At 54.0% G+C, this 12,233-nt stretch overlaps 1 protein-coding gene and 1 long non-coding RNA gene across 7 annotated transcripts in view; one reads left to right on the top strand and one right to left on the bottom strand.

The window, feature by feature from the left end:
* Window positions 1–1,618: 1,618 nt before the first annotated feature.
* On the bottom strand, window positions 1,619–10,722 carry LOC105088981 (uncharacterized). Of its 3 annotated transcripts, none has more exons than XR_010381502.1 (4): window positions 9,566–10,719; window positions 4,051–4,250; window positions 3,455–3,742; window positions 1,619–3,288 (listed from the first exon to the last, which is right to left on the bottom strand). It is a non-coding gene; the product is annotated as an uncharacterized LOC105088981 (long non-coding RNA). The 3 variants fall into 3 exon arrangements; XR_010381503.1 differs by having other exon boundaries at window positions 4,129–4,250; XR_004138011.2 differs by having other exon boundaries at window positions 3,455–4,250; window positions 9,566–10,722.
* Window positions 10,723–10,868: 146 nt separating this feature from the next.
* DNAJB6 (DnaJ heat shock protein family (Hsp40) member B6) overlaps window positions 10,869–12,233 on the top strand; it is a 60,883-nt gene continuing 59,518 nt past the window's right edge. For 2 of the 4 annotated variants that reach the window (XM_064487143.1, XM_031455822.2), the window contains exon 1: window positions 10,869–11,025. The gene's annotated coding sequence lies outside the window, so the exon portion shown is untranslated. The remainder of the gene's footprint in view (window positions 11,026–12,233) is intronic. The other 2 variants (XM_064487145.1, XM_064487142.1) reach the window with 2 other exon arrangements.

Genomic DNA, 12,233 nt, shown 5'->3' with positions numbered 1-12,233 from the left:
CTGGGGATGTTCAGAACTGGATTCTGCTGGGAAGGAAAATCCTCTCCTTCTTCCCTTCTAGGTTTGTTGGCTGGTCCAATAATTAAGCTGACATAAGACAGATTAACAGGAGAAAAGCCAATTTCAGACATAAACATACGAGACTCCAAGGCAGGCAGGCAGGGGGGCATCTGCACCGTCCTGAGCTCCGGGGCGGGGGCAGGAGCCCGGCTTCAGAGCGGAGGAAGCCGGTCCAGCTGGTCAGGAACAGGTGTTCACCAGGCCGCGCAGGTAAGTCTTTGCGATGTACAAGCTATCTCTGGTGGTAGCGCTTTTCCTGTCCGCAATCCTTTCGGCAGTTAAGGGAGAGGAAAGGCAGGTCCTGCTGGGTCTTAGCTGCCTTCAGCTCAAACAACCGCGTGCCGAGCGGTGCGTTGTGAGCGCATCCTCCCGCCCCCTCACTTACCTGGCAGACTGTATTCGCGAATACATGTTTGTTTTCTTACAAGTGATGGTAGTTTTGAGGGTCTGTAGGAACCTTTCCTCATTAGGCAACAGATGCTAAAATATTCAGGAGTAAAACGTCACGTTGTCTGTAACCTGCTTCCAAATGGTTCAGCAAAAGCTAAAAAAGGAAGAGACCAAGCTACCGGGAAATGGCAGCAATTGGTGAACGGAGGGGGAGGGTCACCGTGTTCATTTGACTGGTTTTTCACTTTTCCTGTAGGTCTGAAAAATTAAATAGGACTCGGGACGGCAGGGAATGGTCTGTGTTGAAGAGACAGTCTCTTAGAGCACAGGGGCTGCCCCGGTTTGCTTGCCTGAACCGTGGGGACCCAGGAGCCCTGGCTCTGTTTGGGGGCTCCGTTTGCAGGGTGGCTGAATGTGGGAAGTGGTCCTGTGGCTACAGATTCCATTTCAACCCTGGAAAGGCCTTCCCCAGACTCATCCGGGCTTCGAAACAGTAGGGAGAGTGAGGGAAACATGCTAGCTTCCAGGACCCCAGGGCGCAGCCATCCCGCAGGGGCTTTGCTGCAGAGGTGGAGCGCTGGAGAGCCTTCAAGAGCGACAGGCGTGTGTGCCAGTTGCCGCTACAGAATCTGCACATTCTCACTCTGCTTTCACTCTCGGGGTTCAAACATGACTGCGACAGGCGGCAATTTTCTGAGGCCAGCAGATTTCACTTTCCTTCTTCTGCTCAGCTGGGTGGGCTCCGTAAAATCAGCTGGTCTGAGTCCAAGGTGGAGGAGCGAAGCTGCTGTCACCCTGTTGGGGAGTAAGTGACCTTCTGGTGGAGGAGGCCCGGCCCGGAGACCCAGGCCATTCTTTCCAGTTCCCAGACCCAGAAACTGCCCAGGGAAGCCAGTGTCCCTGAGCCCAGTTTCCTCGTCTGGGAAACCTGAGCGAGCCTGCGCCGGGCGAGCAGCGCCGTGGCAGAGCTGGTCTTATGTCTGGGGGAGGAAAGAGGAAGGAACCGACCAGGGACTCCGTACACTCTCGGTGCTTTTGATTAAAATCCCAGCTGCCTAAGGTTGCGTGCACTTGTTGACTGAAATTTCCTTCAGCAGGTATCTGAGACATTTCCAAAGAGCAGACACGACTGGTGGAGCGGGCTGATCAGGGGCTCGTCCTTGCGGTGATGGTCCTGAGCCCAGCCGGCGCAGCGCCCCCCGTGACTAACCCTAAACCAGGCTCCGCGAGCACCAGAGGCGGCCTTCCCGAAGCTGTCGGAGAAAGTGCAGCGGGCGCACGTCCCACCAGGGCCGAGGCCGCCTGTCACCTGCTCTGCATTTCTTGGCACATGTGGGAAATACTACATGCTTGGTAAGTGTTGGTTAGATAAAGAAGTGGATACACGGCTGGAAGGGAAGGGAACCCCACTCGGTGCGCCCCAGGCTGTGGGAGCCTCCACCAGTCCTGTCGCCCCACAAGCTCTGAGTCAGCCAGCAGCCAGTTCTCCTCCAGAAAAACCCTCGTGGCTTGAGTCTCCTCTCAGACACCCTCACTATATTAGTTTACACTCTGAACGCTTCCAGGATGGGGGTCTCACTGCCCTGCAGGAGCCCGTCCCATTTGGGAAGATCTGAGTTTCAGGCACACCATCTCCTGCCCAAGTCCTGCCCTCTCTGCCCTGGGGCCGGTCAGGGTCCCATGGGCTGTCCACGGTGGCAGCTCCGGAATGAGGGCTGAAGTCCAGTGAGAGGGACAAAGGGTGGGGCCGAGCCTAGGACAAAGCCTTGTGATGGCCTGTGGTCAACCAGAAAGATCCCACATAGGATTTCCCCCTCTTATTTCTTTTTTTATTGTGCTAAAATACACAAAACATAAAATTCACTGTGTTAACCATTTCTAAGTGTCCTGTTCACTGGTGTTAAATACATTCACCACCATCATCTCCACAAAGCATCCTGTAAAACTGAAGCTCCGTCCCCATTAAACCCCAGCTCCTCTCCCCTCTCCCAGTCTCTGGCACCCACTGTCCTACTGTCTACAAACTTGTCAACCTTAGGGACCTCATGTAAGTGGAATCACAGTGCTTGTCCCTTCGTGACTGGCTCGTTTCCCTGGGCGTGTGTCCTCAAGCTCCATCCGTGTTGCAGGAGGTGTCAGAATTTCCTTCCTCTTTAAGGCTGACTAATGTTCCACTGTAGGGATGGACCGCGTTTGTCACCCATCACCTGTCGAAGGACACCTGTTGGCTTCCACCCTGGGCCAGTGTGAATGGCGCTGCAGGAACACGGTGCACAGGCGTCTCCTTGAGATCTGCTTTCTGTTCTTTAGTGAGAGCACCCAGAAGCTAGAATTGCTGGGTCAGGCGGAAGTTCTGGTTTTAATTTTGTGAGGAACGGGAACACCGTTTCCACGCTGACTGCCCCATTTTGCAGTCCCCCAGCACTTGCTACTTCCTGCTTTTGCGACAGCCACCGTCCCAGTGGGTGTAAGGGGTGAGCAGGAAACAGGGCTTTGGTCCCAGAGCTGGGCTCTTCTGCCTCCGACTGGTCTTTCTACTTTCTTAACTGTGCTCTTTGAAGAACAAACGTTCTTCCTTTTAGTGAGCCTGGTTGATTAATTTTTTTCTTTTATGTCGAATGCTCTGCATGTGTGGACAATCTCTGCCTGTGAGAGTCTCAGAGACAGTCCCTTGTGTTTTCTCCTAAAAGTTTCATGGATTTAGATTTACATTTTGGTGTCTTTGAGCTAATTTCTGTGTGTGGCGTGAGGCAGCTTTTGGTTGCTTTAAGTGATTATCCAGGTGTTCCGATACTTCGTGGAAGTCTCTCATCTGCTTGCTGAATTCCCAGGGCACCTCTGCAGAACATAAACACACGTCACGGCCCTTGCAGATTCACAGAATCCAAGTGTGCTGAAAGTGCGACTGCTCTGTCCTGGCCCTGTGTAGCTGTTGACTCTAGATAAATTCATTTGTGAACTGCAGGCACAGAGGTACCTCATTTGTACATAAGGCGTAACCTACCTGTGAAGTGCGCCCTTCAGGGCTGGAGGAAGGGGAGTGGATTCCCGCAGTGGATTGGGGAGCCACGCGCAGTAATCCAGCAGCTTCCAAATACTGACCGTCCCGTGGTTCTGAGCATGGTGGGGACGAGCCTGGCCGTCCTGCGGCTCCTGCTGCGTCTCCCCTCAGGGCCACCTCTTCAGGCTTTGTTGAAGGCCCTCAGGGCTCCGCTCTGGAGCTCTGGGATCCTGAACTGATGGAGGGGCATTTGCGGAGCACCGGCTGAGGGTGTCCCTGCAGCTGCGAACACTGTGCGGGTCAAGCAGAAGGAACTCAGTAACAAACCATTTCTGGATATTTTCATCACTTAAAAAAACTGCCGCATGGTCTGTGAGGTGACTGCCGTGGTGTTGGTCAGGCAGGCGGGGAGCAAAGAAGAGCCGTGGTGCCAACAAGAACCTACGGGGACGCGTCGGCAGTGAGGGGCCTTTGCCGCCGGGTGTGCACAGCCGCTCCGCCCCGATGCCGAGTGAGTGGACGATGCCTCAGGGCTGGACCAGAGCCGCTGAGAGCGGCCTGGGCCACTTTCAAGGTCAGCGGACAGAACACACTCTCACCTGAATCAGGAGGTGTGGAACCCCTACCGCGGGCCTTCTGGGGCTGTGACACGTGCGGACCCGTCACGCGGTGCTCACCAGGGGCTCCTCCTGTCGGGCGTCTGTTCGTGCTCTTGGTGGATCCCCTTGGGCAAGAGCCAAACAACCAGGTGGACAAATTCCTCTTCTCATCCTCTGCTTCCCGTGTCCTGGCCCCAACCCTTTTGAAAAATATCAAAGACAAGGAGAAGTTAAAGCTATAGGATGGGGGGGAGGGCAGAGCTCAGGGGCAGAGTGCATGCCTGACGTGCACGAGGCCCTGGGTTCAATCCCCGGTACCTCCATTGAAAAGAAAAAGAATAAATGAATATTTATACTTTTCACTTAGATCCAACAATTCTTAACATTTTGCCACAGTCCTTTTGTCTCTCTCCACACGCACACACACACATATGGTGTCTGCAGCTGGCTTCAGATTATTTCGCACACTTGCACACGTGCAGGCTGGGTGCGGAGTGTGTCATTCGCAGTCAGCTGCAAACGTCACCTAATTCGGCCTCCAGTGGCTGGTGCCTGACAGCAGGGATGGTCTCCTGCTCTCATTTCCTGCCCAGAATCGTAGCCACGGCCACCCAGTGTTGTCGTAAGGTGTCTGGGAGACTACTTAAGATGCCGGGTTCTTTTTAATCCTCTTTTTAAGAAAAAAAAACACCAAAAACTTCAGTGTTTAAGCATAGACTGAGGTCCCCTGTTGCCCCAGCCCCGTTCCGCCCTCCCCGGGAGGGTGCCCTGGCAGCCGTGTGCACCAGCAGGCTCTGCTCCACGCCCTGTTCTGAGCTGAGCCTGTGGGATGGGGGCTCTCTCCTTGTTGTGTGCAGACCTACCTCTGAAAAAGTTTCAACAGGGAATACACTCACATAGCCTCAAACTCTAAACAGAGGAAGCGTTCATTGAAAAGTCTCATGTTACCCCAGGCCCACCCTCCGCGTCTCCAGGGTGTGATCCCTGAGTTTCTAAGTAACACAAACGGCCCTTACTCTTCCTCTTTCGCACAAAAGGCAGAACACACACACACACACACTGTTCCACAGTCTGCTTTTTTCCCGATTAGCAACGTGTCTTTTCTGCTGTTCACAGAGGTGCCAGGGATTGAACCCAGGACCTCACACGCTGAGCAGGCACTACCGCTGGCTATGCCTCCCCCAGCAACTCGTCCTGACATTAACAGAGTGATTTCTGCGAACGTACGTGTAGGTACTGAATAATTCTGTAGTACAGTGAAAGTTTCTGTTTAATGTGATAGATCGATCAGGAATAAGGCTGCTATTTCTAATACAAATTGTGGGCAGTTTATTTTGAAGGCAGGACATCTAAAAGATAAACCGTGTATCTACGTAGGACTCTTCGAGGTTATGCAACCTTGGGTGCCCTTGAGGTTTCTGACTGACGCATGCTCCTCCGGGGCTTTGAAGACAGTGTTTTGATTAGAGACGTACCTGCGTACGTGAAACAGCCCGTTTCTCATTCAACACCTTGTGCTGCGGTGCGCCCTCTCATCTGGGGATCTCAGAGGACTAGTTACTTCCAACCCATCTACACGGGGCAGTGGCCAGCATTCTTCCTGTTTCACAGACGGGGAAACTGAGGCCCGGGGCCCGGTTAAAGGCGTGGCACCGTCATCATCGATGTTTTATTGGGCATCCTGGGGATGCGAGGCACCGAGTCTTGCGTCATTGCGGTCCCTACTTAGAAGCAGCCAGGGTTCCTTACCGGCCCCGATGCCGGTGCTCTGTCCTCCCCCACTCACCCAAGGAACCAAACTGTCCTGAGGCCTGGCAGAGTGACAGCTCTGAGAGCTAAGAGTTCCTCCCTAGTCCTCTGTGTGCTGGCTGAGCTGCGTGCTGGCAGTCCCACATCTGACCTCTCCGTCTCCACCTCCTTCTTCTTACCATCTGTTTTGAAGGAAGGTGTAAATTTCCTCTTTTTTCAAGGTGAGTTCTTCTACCTTTACGCTGGGCCTGAAACCTCCAGACTCCCTGAGACTGAACTTCGACCATCGCTGTCTCTCCAACGCCTTCAGTTCCGTTTCTGCCCACAGGCCCTGCGGCTAGCAATACGCAGGTGCGTCGTCGAGTTGACAGGCAGAAAGGAGCGACAGAACCAGACAAACGCCAGGCCTTCTTCAACCTTCCTGCTCTGGGTGGCGTCTTTCCTCCCTTCTCTGCTGGGGGTACATCTTTCTACCTGCTGCCTGGGATCCCCACAATGGCCCCCCTGTAGTCCAGTCTCCTGCAACGACGCCAGCAAGGGCCATCAACACTCAACCACGACGTTGCTCAGCTCTCGTTCTGGTTCTCGCTGGATGACATTACCCAAGCCTTTCTCAGAAATTCCTTCTTCTTGGAGGGCAGCAGGCACCATTTCCTGGGTCCCAGCTTCTTCTTCTCTTCCCACAGCCACGAGGCTCTTAAACTGTGACTTGGCGCTTCCACAGGTCTTCGAAGCCCCCAGTGACCGGTGACAACGTCTGCCGGGTGCTTTTCTTACAGCCACGCTGTCCCCTTTCTCCGCGGGGCCAACATCCTAACTCTCCCCTCCACCGAAAGTGGCTGTCCCTCCTGATCACCCCATCCGGGAGGGTCACCTCTCCCGGTTAACACCTTCATGCTGCGCAGTCAAGTTTTACTGTTCCTTTCCCTTCACCCCATCGTCCGCACAAGTGCTCTAGATTTTTCTTTTCTAACCCTGAACGTTTCCAAGGCCTTCACAGTCACTGTTTTCTTTAGTTGTCCAATAAAATAATTTGAGTCTCCTGCCAAAATGACTGCAAGCTGCCCAGAACCTGGCCCCTCACTGGGCTCCTCTTCTAGGGCCCCCAGAGCGGCACCAGTCCAGCTGTCACTGTCGCCTCCTGCGCACACACCTGCCCTTCCTTCACTCTTCAAGGCTCCCGTTCACACACAAAGGTAACAGCAGGCCAGAAAGATTAACAGACATTCCCGAAGACTTGAGATGTCACAAAAGGACTGGAAAAGCTCGGAGACCACCCTTTATGCTGGGACGTCAGCTGTCACTGCTTCTCTGGGAATGAGGCTCTTAAACCCCAGGCTGCACCCTTTCTCCAAGGCTACCTTTACTGGCCCCCCCCCTCCGTTCAGGCCTCCACTCACCAACCCCCGCCCTGCTCCCCAGCCGTCCTCCCTTCCCGTCCCCCTTCTTCAGTTAAAATTGTCAGCCCTTCTGCGGAGATGCCCTTCCCCACAGAGAGGTCTCTCACCTCACTGCAGTCTTTCTGCCCGCATCTCTTTCCTCTAGACCTTGTTGGTATCCCTACCTTTGCATAACCAAAAGATTTCTCCTCCTGAAATCAGAATCCTGCTGCTGTTCCTAGAACGTGGAACAGCTTTAGTTTTAAAAATAGTACCCTTTATTTATTTATTTACTTATTTTTGGCCTTGGCTACCCTTGGAAATGTCTCCTGTCTGGAATTCTCTCCACCCTCCGTGCCTCTTCTGGGAAGCCTGTCTTGACAACCACCTGCCCCTTTCGGATCCTGACTCGGGGGCCCCTCCCTTGGGCCTGGGGCCTGGGCACAGGGCACGGGAACTGCTGGTGTGTAGAGGCGCCTTCCACATAGGGCTGTAAGGTCCTAATGGGAAGAGGCCTGCCTTCTTTGACCTGTGCCCAGGTCATGCTGGTGTACGGTGGTGAGACAGGAAGGGGGCAGGGCACAGCCATGCAAGGAATGCCACAGCAATTAACATCAAAATGGTGAAAGGTTCAACCCCCAGGAGGCCTTGAGGCTCAGGATGATGAGAGATTTAACTTCCAGCAGATCTTGAGCTTCATTACAAGCCCATTGTAATATATTAACGTGGTGAATAACACACCCACGGGCACCATGGCAGTCCCGAGGCTAGCTACAAAAGGTCAGAGAGTGGGAAATGGCCAACTTCCTGGGAATCCCAGCCCCTTCCACAGGCTACTTAAGACGGGTCCTTCCACTTACTAGCATATGAAGCCACCAAGCCCATGAAAACCAGCAACACGGCGCCTTGCGGCCGCCCCTCCCTCTCCCTCTTCAGAAACAGCCGTACTCTGTCTATGGAGTGTGTACCTACTTTTAATCTGAGCACCCAACCCCCACACTTCATGGCCCGTCTCTTGCCTTTCAATGTCTCTCTCTGAATAAATGTACCTTCACTCAACTGCGGCTCGCTCTTGAATTCTTTCCTGCGCGAAGCCAAGGACCCACGCTTGGTGGGCACGTCCCAGGGGCTCAAACGAGACCTGGGACACAGCCCTCCTCACACCCCACATCTATTTTCCTGCATCAGTAGGTGTTCAATATATGCTCATGAGACCGATTAAGTGGATAAATAAAAGCATGCTCATCGGACACTTTATTCCAGCCTCTTACTGTCTCACACCGCACTACTACAGAGTTCTGGGGGACTCGTGATTTCAACTTCATAAAAATGTTTTTATTTGTTTGGAAAAGTAATGATAAATAAAGTAACTATTTTATATCGAACAGAAAAGTTCAAACAATAGTGAAAATGCAAAAGGAGAATGATGTAAAATCTCATTACTTAGATATAAACAACTGCAATAATTTAGTGTTTTCCAGTTTCCCATGTGTGTTTTAAAGCAGAATATGCCTCTTTGGCATAAGGATTATTTTGCGCAAACTTTCTTTTTTTTGAGAAACTGCAGAAGCAGGAGAAACTCTGAAAAGAGACTAGAAATTTACCCTTTTGTAGGGGAAACTTACATTCATAAGGGAACTCTCCATTTGTAAACGAGTCTCTCTCTTGGTACCAGGAAGAGGAGGCTGATTCTAAATCACAAGAATCTCTTGTCCGTGGAGAAGACAGCAGACGGGAATCTGCATGACAACCTCGCCCCGGTTCGCTGTGCTTTTCCTGGTTCATCTCCCTTAACTGGCTTCCCCTCCCCCAACATCTTTCTTTGTCTTTGTGTGAAGATGCTATGCCGGATGGTGCTTGGGGCAGCCTGTGCAGTTTGCTATCTCCTACATTCCTGAAGTATACATATCAGTAAACTCCTTTCTGTGTTTCTCCTTTCTCTTTGATCATAGGGAGTCTCAGCCGAGAACTCAGAAGCATAGAGGGGAAATTATATGTACACACACACACACACACGAATACAACTTTACAAAAATGGGATCACGTTACCTCAGTAGCGTGCTGGATACATGTGATGTTAGTAAGCGTAACTGCGCTATCATTTGTATGGCCTGCAAAGTATTCCTGGTAAGGAGGAACCGGTCATCTGCAAAGCTGTGATCAATAACCTCGCATGTATCTACTTTTTCTTTCTCTTTTCTTGAATTTACCACCTCAGGGCAAATTTTTGCAAATGTTACCCTCGTATTGAAGGTAAATTTCACAGAATAGTAAAAACTGCCTGTGTCACTCAAGACCTTCACCTGAGGTCCCTGGACCCTGGGGTGGGGGTGGCAGGGTGTGTGTGAATAGGTGTCTACGAGTTCCCTCCTGCCACTTGCACTTACTTTGCTGGGGAGAAGTCCGTGCCTTTCATCAGTTTCTTGACGAGGCCACGACACAGGAGAGTTGTTACTTACTGAGTGTTAGTGCGCGCCAAGCCCACACAGCTAACCTTCACGTCAAGCCTACTATCCCCATGTTGCAGTTGAGGAAACAAAGTCACAGAGTCTCCCCGCTCCTCTGTCCGTCCTACAGACCCGACCTATCGCGGCTTGGCTTCCCTCGCCCAGCAGGTTCCAGGCCCCAGTACCTTCCATGTCTCTGCCACCTCTGCTCGCTGTCCCCAGGCCCACCGGGTGCCCTTGTACCTTGTCCTCACTTCTCTCCAAAGGCCTTCACACCAGTTCAAACCCCTGCTGTTGCATTTTGAAGTGACCTTCCAGTGAAGTAGATTCCAGCAGCACCGCCCCATCGGGGCTAACACTGACTTTGGAATAAGCCTTTAATCTTCTCTTGAGAGATCGTCTCACAGAGTTGCTTAAACATCGCCACTCCTTTAATTTCCAAGGTATTTTTTCCTGTTCTCCCAGAAACACACCCGGTTGCCTTGTTTTGCACTGGTTGATTTTTCTCATGTACAGTTCAGCGCGTTGACAGATGTTTTAATAACTATTTTATCTATTTATGTTTTGGAGCGAGGTAAGGAAAGTTATTTGTGGCCAGCCTACCACTTACTATTTAAAATTCATGTCTTCGTGCTGTCTGCGTTTCAAGATTAGCTCACACTTGCTGCAGGGACCCATTTTCATGGGAGCCGTCGCAGGACAGCACTGTCAACACCGAGGGAAGCCGACTCCGGGCCGCGGGCGGGTGCGGTGACACCGGCCGCGGCCCTGCCCTCCTCGGACGCGGATTTATATAACCTGCCGAGAAAGGCACAGACGACTGACTCAAACGCTCTTCCTTTGGCCAACTGGTCATCTGCCACGAGCTCCAGGTGAGACAACGAGGGTTTAAGAGACAGACGGACCCGGGGGACGCAGGGAACACGGGGACCGCGGGCCCCCGGCTTTCCCGGCGCCCCAGACCGCGGCACGGACCAGCGGGCGGGAACCGGGCTCCGGGGTCGAGGACGCAGGGACGCGGGGACAGGGGCGGGGACGCGGGGACCGGACGCTCGCCGGCCGCACAGACGCGCCTGCGCCAACTCCACTCACGCCACCGTCCGACTCCCGCGGTGGGGCCTCCACTGCGCACGCGCGCCGGCCGCCGCGCCCTGGGCCCCGCAGAACCTTCGGGAAGGCGGGGGCAGGCGGGCGGAGCGCATGCGCGGCGTCGGGGCCGGGCGGAAGTGCCGCCGCCGCGCCGCCGCCGCGTGACGCACTTCCTGTTTGTTGTTGGAGAAAGGAGAGAAAGGAAAGCGCGAGGACCGTCGCCGCCGCCTCCACCAGCGCCCCCGAGCCGAAGCCGAGGACACCCGGCCGCCACCCCGCCGCGCCCTCCGCCGCCGGCTCCCGAGTCCTTGGTGAGGGCCGCCGGCAGCCGGGGGGCGGGCCCGGCCGCCGACGCGACCCGGCCCTGGCCACGGCGTGTGGGGGCCGGGCCGCGGCGGGCCGGGGGTCGGGGACGCGGGGGGCAGGGGCCCGGGGGCCGGGGCCGGGTGTGGGGCCGCCGGCCGGGGTGCGGGGGAAGGGGTCCCCGGGTCGGGGGCCGTGTTTGGGGCCGGCTTCCCGCCCGCCTTACCGGTCCCTTCTCAGGCCCCCTTCCCCCGCGTCCTTGGGGCCCCGAGCAGGCGGTTGGGGGTGGGCCCGTGCGGGCGGCGGGTGCGGGGCCGAGGTCGCTCCGCGTCTCGCTCGGCTGCGGCCGGAGCCGGGGGCCGGGGGCCTGCAGCGGGGGAGGCTTGTTTTTAACTCTTTAAGGTCCCACGTACATGACCCTAAAACCAGGTGGAGGTAGGTTTGTAGGAAGAGAGAAGCTCGCGGGAGGTCGCGCTGCCAAGTACGGAGACCGGGAAGCGGGCGAGGGGAGGCCGGGCCGCGTATCTGGGACTCCCCGCTGGCTTTCCCAAAGTTTCTTAATTTTCGAAATGAGATGCCTGGCTTTCAGTCTACTGGAAGAGCCAGTTTGTTTGGCTTAGCTTCAAGGTGTGCGGCAGTTTATATAACTCAAGTTTATATCAACTTTTGCCCAAGTTAGGAAAGAATTAACGCAAGAAGTGGAAATTGTGAACCTCGTACTGTCGCAGAAAGTTTTCAGAGATGTGTGGCTTGCTAGTCAGACATGAAAGCTTCGTTACTAACTCCCGTGAATCACGGAAAGGCCCTTGTGGAAAAATCCCACCGCCTCCCCGGGGAAGAGTAGGCTGACGGCGCTCTTTGTATTCTCAACGTTTTTTATTTTAGTTGTGGATTCGTAGTAGTATTTTATGGCTGAAATGTTTTAAGGGAATTAGTTGATTTATTGGAAGTTAGGGTGAATGACCAAAAAAGGAAAGAGAAACAAACTCTTAACCATTTGAACTTGTTTATTTGCTGATTGTTCTTCAGGTTTTACCCACACGTTGTAAGTAACTATGTGCATCAGAATGTTTTCCCAGTATCTGGAAGGAGTCGTGTACTCCCTCTGCCCAGACTGCCCCGTCCTCTGATTCTGTCTGGGAGGTTTAACCCAGGCTTTACTTGCTCCCAGGAAGAGACCCCAGCTCCCATGGGTTTAGGACTTTAGTGTTTGTGT

This window comes from Camelus dromedarius, chromosome 7 (genome assembly GCF_036321535.1).
Source record: "Camelus dromedarius isolate mCamDro1 chromosome 7, mCamDro1.pat, whole genome shotgun sequence".
Taxonomy (NCBI): domain Eukaryota; kingdom Metazoa; phylum Chordata; class Mammalia; order Artiodactyla; family Camelidae; genus Camelus; species Camelus dromedarius.
Note: the sequence above shows the minus strand (reverse complement) of the source record. Positions and strands in the feature narration are given on the sequence as shown.